This window comes from Acomys russatus, unplaced genomic scaffold (assembly GCF_903995435.1).
Source record: "Acomys russatus unplaced genomic scaffold, mAcoRus1.1, whole genome shotgun sequence".
NCBI lineage: Eukaryota > Metazoa > Chordata > Mammalia > Rodentia > Muridae > Acomys > Acomys russatus.
Window position 1 is genome coordinate 852,010 of NW_026131810.1, and position 9,200 is coordinate 861,209.

A 9,200-nucleotide genomic window follows, 5' to 3' on the forward strand; every position below is an offset into this window, starting at 1 on the left:
TTAAACCTGGGGCTGGCCAGATATAAACCCCTTAAGCTACCTTGTTACCTCCCAGCCCCACATTCCATGTCATTTGCTTTGATCATTCCTATCTGAGCTACTTCCCATACGTAATTACATAAATAATTGCTTGTTCTTTTCATCAAGGCTACTTCTCTTCAACACCGATCCTAAGAGTAAACTTCTCCCAGGCCACATGTTGGAGACTTGGCCTTTTTCCTTCTTCCTGTTCTGTCCTGGTCCTTCTCACATTCTTGTCCTGTGATCATCAGTTCTTCTTGAGCCTGTAAACGTTAGCCCTGCCTACCTCACTTCTGTTCCGTCCAGGTGCAAGCATTTCACTGGTTGAAATGAACAGGGATTAATTGGAGGTAAGATTCACAAACATCATTTCTGGTTACATGTGAATTTGCTTGTAGAACAGTAAGAATGTCTAGGGGTAAGCAGTTAACGTCTGGATCCATGGTGGCTCTAGATCAGCCCTCATAGACATTGACAAGTTAAATGAAAGGATCCTTTGAAAGACGTTAATATCTAAAAGACAAAAAAAGAAGCATGTGCATTAAATAGGAGTGAAAATAGTTTTAATTTAGCACTACAAAGAGATTTATAAGTCTATTTGTATACACTACTGAATTACATTCAACAGCTGAAAAATAACTATGTAAATTCTAAAGAAATTATCTGAAAGCGGAGGAAGAACATGGAATCAGTTAATAAACCTTCCAGTGACCACAGAAAAAGAAAATATTCCTTCTCATAATCCATAACTTTAGACTCAGAAATTCTCTAAACAGCAAACATGATCACAGGAGGAATGGTAATGTTTCAACTGTGCTCAGAGGGTATTGTACATGGATGTGATGCTGGAAAATTACAATAATCTATTCTCTGTGGGTAAGAACATTCTTCTTGTAGAATTCATCATTCATCCCTTTTATGTGTAAAAGTAATCTCTGAGCTCTCTAGAGACTCCAGGAATAAATGATATTCTGGTTACCGACATAACTTTTTCTTCTTGTTTCCTTTCCATTTCTCTGCATTCTTTGGAGTGTTATAGTCTGTGTAATCTCTTCAACCCTGTTAACCAACTTTTAAAAAAAAACTTCAAACTTCAAGGCAAATTTGAACGTTCAGAGCAAAGAAATAATCATGGGAATATTTTAATTTTACTATTGCATTTAAGTCTTCACCTATTTCTTTTTTATTTAATTAATGTATTCAGATTACAACTCTATTGTTGTCCCATCACTTGTATCCTACCATTCCTCCCTCCCTCCCTCTATCACCCTATTCCCCTCCGCTAGGTCTATGATCGAGGGGCACCTCCTCCTCCACTATATGGTCATAGGCTACCAAGTTTCATCTTGGTAGCCTGCTTATCCTTCTTCTGAGTGCCATCAGGCCTCCCGACCAAGGGGAGATGGTCAAATATGGGGCACCAGAGTTCATGTCAGAGTCAGTCCCCGCTCTCCACATAACTTTGGAGAATGTCCTGTCCGTTGGCTAGATCAGAGTAGGGGTTCGATGTTTACTACTTGTATTGTCCTTGGTTAGTGCAATAACAAATTTTGATTCTAATTACTTACTTCAACTCACACATGAAAACTTGTACAGGAAGGTTGATGAAGTTTGTTTCTAAAATTAGCTAATACTCTGTACAACTACTAATATCATGACAAAATTACATATATGTGTGTGTCATAAATTTTGAGATAATATGCATTAAAAAATTAGAGAGTAAAATGAAAATCAGAACAGTATGGGATTGGTGGCAATAGAATGACCCCCTTTTTTTCTTTTTTTTATACCAGGTGGCTTTTACAATATGAGACAGAGTTTGGATTTTCATTTAACAAGCATGCTTAGGTGTAGAGAATGGGAGTGAAAAGCTCCAACACCAAAATCATCATTTTTTTAATGGAATTGGGACCTCAAAAAGTCCATTTGCCACTAATGTCTGCAGAGTGCAGAAGAGACAAGATGGAGATGGGCAATACCATTTGGCCAATTTACTCTCTTTCTTGTCAGTTTTTCTCTTGATAATCCATCCTTTTTCTTCAGATGTTTCATTTGTCTATTGATGGCAGGATTCTGTAGTTAGATGTTTTTATTCTTCTGAAAAGATAAAAACAAAACCATGCCCCAACCCTAACTTTTTTTTGGTGGGCTATATCTTTCCTAGGACAAAATGTATTTTGGCAATAGAAGAGTACTGTCTCTCTACAGAAATTTTTTAAAGTTCTGTTGTAGTTTTGAAATTAAATATACATTTAAGTATATTTCATTTAGATTAAATTTCAGCCTGCCTTTTTCAAGTGACTTTTAAAATTAAATCACTGTAATTCCTATTTGCCTGCCTCTTTCTCCCAAGTGTTGGGACCTAAGGCGTGAGCCTTCCAAGTGCTAGGATTAAAGGTGTGAACCACCACAACTGGATTGTTTTTCTCTACTTGGCACTTGATCTGTGTCTAGCTTGCCTTGAATTCAGATATCTGCATTTTTCTATCTCCTGAGTCTTGTGATTGAAGGTGTATGCCTCCCAAGTTCTGGAATTAAAAGTGTGACCCTCCACCACCCTGTTCCTTGTCACTCTAGAATTTAGAAACAAACTAGCTCATAGTGATCTCCCTGTCTCTGCTATGATTAAAGTCACTGGATACCACTGCATTTCTCAATTTTTTTTTAATCTTAGCTCCAATTACTTCAACTCTTAGAGATTTATAAAGCAAGTTTGAGTTATACTAACACTTTAAAATTACTTAAAATATTTCAAATCTCTTAACTATTTTTGATACAAAAATACTGTTTTTTTTGCTAGAGACATATGCTGGATCATTCTTCTCCTTAAATTGTACAGGTATTTCTATAATGCTATAACTTTTAATGAATATATAATTACAGAGTCAGTTTTCAGAACTTAAAGCAGTTGCCCATTGAAATCCTGAATATGTAGCTATGGTATGATGCACATATTTTACTTTTCCAAATTCTGCAAAATGAAACACATCCACTTCCCATATTTAATTTCTTTGGGTACCTTTTGAGTTACTTTCTATAGGTAATATAGATTGGTTATACAAAATACAAAGGACATTGGTTTATAATTTCCTTAGCATGATGCCAAGTGATTAAAAAAATCATTCCTCAAACCTTTGATATTAACATGGTGTTTCTTATCAAATTCTGAGGCATATAGCACATTTCCTATCAACAGTTGATTGATTTCCTAGCTGCCTTTTGCTGGGGTGCCTGGTAGACCCATGTGGGATATAACATGTGTTATGTACAATGGATGACTTCTATTTCAGTGACTGAACATGGAGAATCGCTTCAGCAGCTGGTACAATACAGACCTGACCTGAGCAACTATGTGAGGAGGGAAACGTGGTGGGCAGGTGTTGTGAGATGCTGTCTATGAATTTGACATCTGGGTCTCTTCGATGAAAAAGTGAGCAATCCTGACCTGGACAGTCCTAGATGCCGTTGTCTAGAGGTGTCTGCCAGTGGTCAGGACCTAGCTCCTTAATCAGTGACATTATGGGTTTCTAATTGATCTTAAAACAGAAACTGTAGCTAAGCATGGTGAGGCACAGGTGAAGATCTGGGACATCTTACAAAGTCCCACCACTTCTGATAGAGCCCGATCATCCCTTCTACAGCAGCATTGGTAAGGATAGCAGGTGCACATAAATTACTGAGGGCAAGCTACCCTCTTGTGAGAGCCTGAAGGATAGATACTGTTGCCAGGGCACTGCCCTTCTGAAATGAAGAAATTGTTTCCCAGATCAAGGAGGGGGAAAGGGTCTTGATTGCTGCCCATGGAATCAATCAGCACACAAAGGCCCCTCTCAGGTTTCTAGTGGCAGTTGAAACAATTCCTCATATCAAATCAGATAAGGTTCTTATCCTCAAGGGCCAGAGGACCTCTTGCTGGGTTAGGATCTCATTGCCTTGTTTTGTAGGGGTGAAGGGCACCTTTATCATCTCTGAGTCTGTGTTCATTGTGTGAATCACGTTCCAGCTGCTTGACCCTACCATGTGGGCTCAGAACTATATCTTTCCAGATCAGTATAGTAGAGGAGGGATGTGCAATAACAAATGAGAAAGTAAAATGAGCACAAGCTCTCATCTCTCTCTGCTTCTGAGTGTGGATACAATGTGCCCAGCTGCCCCAAACTTCCACCACCATGATTTCTGGAGACAGCTATTGTGTGACTACTACAAGTACTGTGGCACCTTGCCTTATAGACTGAGAAACTACAGAGATTTCACACTTTTAGGTGTGAGACAGCTGTTGTTCAACTATTTAAATGACAGTGTGTAGGATTATTTAGTGTGTGTGTGTGTGTTGTGTTCATGTTTTGTTCTGTTTTCTGTAGAGACTAATGTCTGCAGATGCTGAACTACCTTTCTCTTCCAGAAATAGAACCAACCTGGACACATTGTATGATTTATAATGTGATCTTGAATTCAGATCACAAGTGTTTTGTAGCCTTTTAAAGTCTATGTTCATGAGAAAATTGGTCTGTAGCTCTTATTTGTTTCATAATAAAATATAAAAACAGTAATAACCCATGTGTTTTCTTATCAGTTGTTATGTAACTAAAATATTTTACTCCCTCTCAAACAATCTACTTTATCATTTTCTATATATTTTATATCATGGTTTTCTACATTTTTTAGAAAAAAATATTTCCTAAGCTTAAGATACTATACAAAATAGCCATGTGAACATAAAAAAACATGTGTGTTAGAGTTAGGAATATGAACTAAAATACTTGACAATCTTTCCAACATGACAGTGTTGAATTTGGCCCATGTAGCTGGTGACAAAATTAATTACCAAATGATCTGGAAGTGAAACATCACCTCATCACAGTTACATTTCTCTGTCAAAAGAGAAGAACATGATGAATGTAATCTAGTGGTAATCATGCTTAAATGCACATGTGAATCTTGTAGATACTGTAGCAGCGTGGGTAAGACCTGGACAAGTTCAAACCAGACAAAGTTCAAGCACTGAAAAGGGGTCATGAACACAAAATCCCACCTCTAACCAAGAAGCTATTTGCTAACAAGAAAATTAGTTTCATCCCATGGAGTGATATTGAGTATATCAATTACACTCTAGGAGTAATTGGCCAACAAAAACCCAGTTGCTTGTGTTTGTACAATTCATGTTTTGGTCTTTTTATCTTACTAGGTTTATTTGTTTGTTTGTTTTCTTGTTTGCATGTATGTTTGTTTTGAGGGTTGTTTCTGTATGGTTTTTTTAAGAAAGAGAAAACATAAATTTGGGTGGGTAGGAGGTGGAAAGAATCTAGAAGGAGTTCGGGGAAATGAAAAACATGATCAAAATATATTGTATAAAAATTCTTAACTAAAAAAGAAGAAAAGGGTAGAAACTAATGTTGGATGTTTTTGTTATTCATTTTGCCTAATATGGTGTGGTAAACAGTACATAAATTAGTATGTTCTTATATGCTAGAATAAAATAGGTATCGTTTTTTCTATATGTTAAGCTATCATTTTTACCAAGAAACATAGAAAAGTTATTTACAAAAAGAATAAAAATATTACTTGTGATCCCAATTGAGGGGTCTGCTCAGTTCTAGAACCCACAGATGCTTGTGATTTTGCAGTCCCCAGCTACTTCTGTGCCACAGGGAGTTCAAGAGCTGCCCAGCAGCCAGGCATGTGGTGACAGCCTTTGGAGGCTGTGCAGCAGTTTCTGTGGAGACTGGGGACTTTGTGGCTTTGCTGGCAGAGGCTAGACCCAACCTTGCTCCTCACCTGTGGGTCACCAGTGTTGGTGTTTTGTGGTTCTCAGGTAGGTCCTTAGGTTGTTGAATAGTCACTGCTGTCCTGCTGATCAAACAAGGTGTGTGTTAGGCACCACCATTATAATATAATTTTAAAACTGTATAATGCTTGTGAGAAATTATGTTTTCAGAACAAGAGAACTGAACACTGGAGCTGGTCAGATTTGGCAAGATTCATTTCTCTCAGCATGTGGATGGTGACAATCTGTATTCTTCATGTTCCAACCCTAGGCACCTAGGTGGCTGTTATTCACCAGAACAGGACAGCTTCTAGGACAGTGTTGTAGAAAGCTTCTTATGTAGGCTCTATTTTCTTAACAATTATATTTTATTATGAATTTATTAACTGAGCATACCTCACTTATAATCTGACTAACCTAAACAACAGGAAAAGGAGATTAAAGAACAAAAGAATGAAACCTTCTGGATATCAATTCTGAGAAATAATTTTCCTGGCATAATCAGCAGGATTTCTTCTGCTGGAACCTGGAACAATTGGAACCCAGAGCCACAGCCTTCCCTTGTGCTGTTCTCTCTAGGAGCATCTTGAAGTGGAGCGATCAACAGCCAAACTATCCCAAGTCTCCAAAAGACCTGCCTCCTGTTTTTGTCTCACATTTATACCTCCTCTCACAATTTGTTCAAGGATGTTTTTCATCTGGTAACAACCAATCTTCCCCACAAGGTGGTTCGACTTCTAAGGGGATAAACATCATCTGCTCTCTTACAAGTCTTTTTCTCATCACCCACTTGGGATCTAAACAAAAACATGTTTATCTCTCCTTCATTCTGATCCCAATTGGTCCAGCATTTCAGAATGTTCCACACAGGACTCCTGTTAATCCTGGAATTTCTCAACATTTAGAAAATGGACCCCAAATGCTATCTCTGGCTTACTTAACCATTTTCCCCAATGTTATTTGGGCTCCTTCAAAGGTATTATTCACCCTAAATCAGCCTGAAAAAAACCTTAAGAGAACTCTATCCCATTTCCTCAATGGGGGGTTGGGTATGTTTCTGTTTGCTGTTTTTCATGTACAGATACTTATTTTCATCAGGAGTTAGTTATAAGTTATTTTTGGTCTTATATAAGTTATTTTTGGTCTCACTTTTCCTTTATCTTTTTTTCATATGTAAGGAGATAGGGGTGAAAAGAAAGGGGGATATAGAAATATAGAGGAATGATAGAACAAAAGGTAGATTATCATATCTACTCCTCAACACAAGTCCTTAATTGTTACTCACAAATAAGGTTATTTAAATTCATTGGTATAGAACTTTGTGTATTGATGCAAAATGTAATTTTGATACATAAAATTCAAATTTAAGATTATTCTTCACACACATTATATATATACATATACATACGTATATATACTCTAATATGAGGTATTTTACCCATCAAACTCAATTATAAGACAAGGTTTACTTCCAATACCTCAAAAGTGGTGCTGCTATAGGCTATTTAGGATAATTAAGTAACACATGCTAATTGCTAGTTGAACAAATCATCACCATGTCAAATACTAGTCTATTTTATCACAAGAATATATATTCTAGGTCTAACAGATGGATATGATTCTATAGATATATAAGGTAAAATAATTAAATAAGGTCTTCAAAAGCTTCAGAGACCTACAGAATATGGCATTTAAATTTTATTATTATTATTTTAAAGATTATGTGACATTAAGACAAATTAACTCCTGGCAATACTCAGCCTACCTCAAAGAAAATGATGAGCAGCAAAGAATCTCCTTATGGAGATGGCTTCAAGTGTGACAAACCAGCCAATGGGGAAAATGTTCTTGTTTCTGCCACAGACAGAATTCTGCCTAAAAATGGGCAAGCTTGGGTGTAGGCAGAGTGAACAGGCAAAGTCTAGCCAATACAGGTTTTACAAAATCCTCAATAGTTCCTGTCTCACAGATATGTCTGTCAGATATATTGGGCTAGAAGACTGAAGATAATGCTCCAATGTTATAGAGAGCTTCGGGTGACTGTTTAGACAGCAAACTGTCTTTGTCATTTTTCATTTTGGAAGCTGCTAACCTGCACCCCATGTAAACTCTGGTAATTAAGCTTTATTCTTTCTCAAGTATCTGGTGCAGTTGAAGACCAGATAGTTTAGTCTTACAAATACGCTTAGTTAGTTAGAGTTAAGATGTTTTTAAATCAAAGAAATGTTTTAAATTAATAGAGATGAGAAATGATTATAGATTTTTTCATTCAGATTTTTAGGCTCAAGATAGGAAAGAAGTTTGCTTGAAGTATACCAAATATAAATAGTGAAATCACTGGTTGTTTCATGGTTTTTCCTGCTGTTAGTAGTCTATTTTATTTATGTATAATAATAGAAATATATATGTTAAAAAAGAAACATAATAAAAATGGAAAAATATGACAGACAAGAAATGCCATTCACATTTTTAAATTTTTCATTACTCATAGTGCATGAGTACATTACTCATATAGTATGTATGTGTGTGTGTGTGTGTCTATTTGTGTGTTCACATACATGCCACATCATGTGAATGAAGACCAGCGAACAAATTGCAGGCTGTCGTGAGGAACTATAGGATCAAACTCAGGCTGTTGAACTTGACACCAAGTGCTTTTACCTGCTGAGTCATCTCCCATGTCTCTCATGTTTTTACACAATAGAAATGTAGTTGTTAAAATTGCAGAAGATATAAACAATGTCTTCACTTTCTCCTATTGTCACAAGAGAAAATGAAGGCACAATTTGCCAAGTTTTATTCTGGGAATGAGTTTATTGAGCTTACTTTCAGGTAACTTACAGGGGTGAGGATGTGCTTCCTCCAATAGGCTTTACCTGCATTACCCAGCAGGAATGAGGTACCCGTATATGGAGACTCCTCCACTTGTCTCCCCTTATCTTCCCTAACTCCCCTAACCTACTCTAGCCCCTCCCTCAGTCCATGTTGTATACAACAGGTAACAGGCACACATTGATGTTAAGCACCTAGTGGCGCTCCCACCCTCAATGAGAGTGTGTAAACAGTCCCAGATGTGATGATCATTTGCAAGGGGTGCAACTGAATGTCTCAAGATAGCAGTTGCTTGGCCTGAAATACAGTCTTTCCTGTCAAGCAAATATGGCAGGAGAGAGGAATCATCTTTGGATGCGGATTTTAAAATGGAAAAGAAAATAAAACTGATAGAAACTAAAATAAGTGACTCCATAAGAGACTAATGAAAGCTCAGGTATGTACACTTAAGGTAGAGTGTGCCAATTCTTCATTAAGTTTCCAAATATTGCAATCAGATTTGGAGTAAAATATAACAGCAACAACTGAGTGGTGAAAATATTAACTTTCTAAATGTAAGATTATTTACTATAGTTAAGTGAGG

The 9,200-nt window shown here is 36.9% G+C and overlaps 1 pseudogene; it reads left to right on the forward strand.

The window, feature by feature from the left end:
• The first annotated feature begins 3,320 nt into the window (after positions 1-3,320).
• On the forward strand, positions 3,321-4,012 carry LOC127186507 (phosphoglycerate mutase 1-like; annotated as a pseudogene).
• Positions 4,013-9,200: the final 5,188 nt, after the last annotated feature.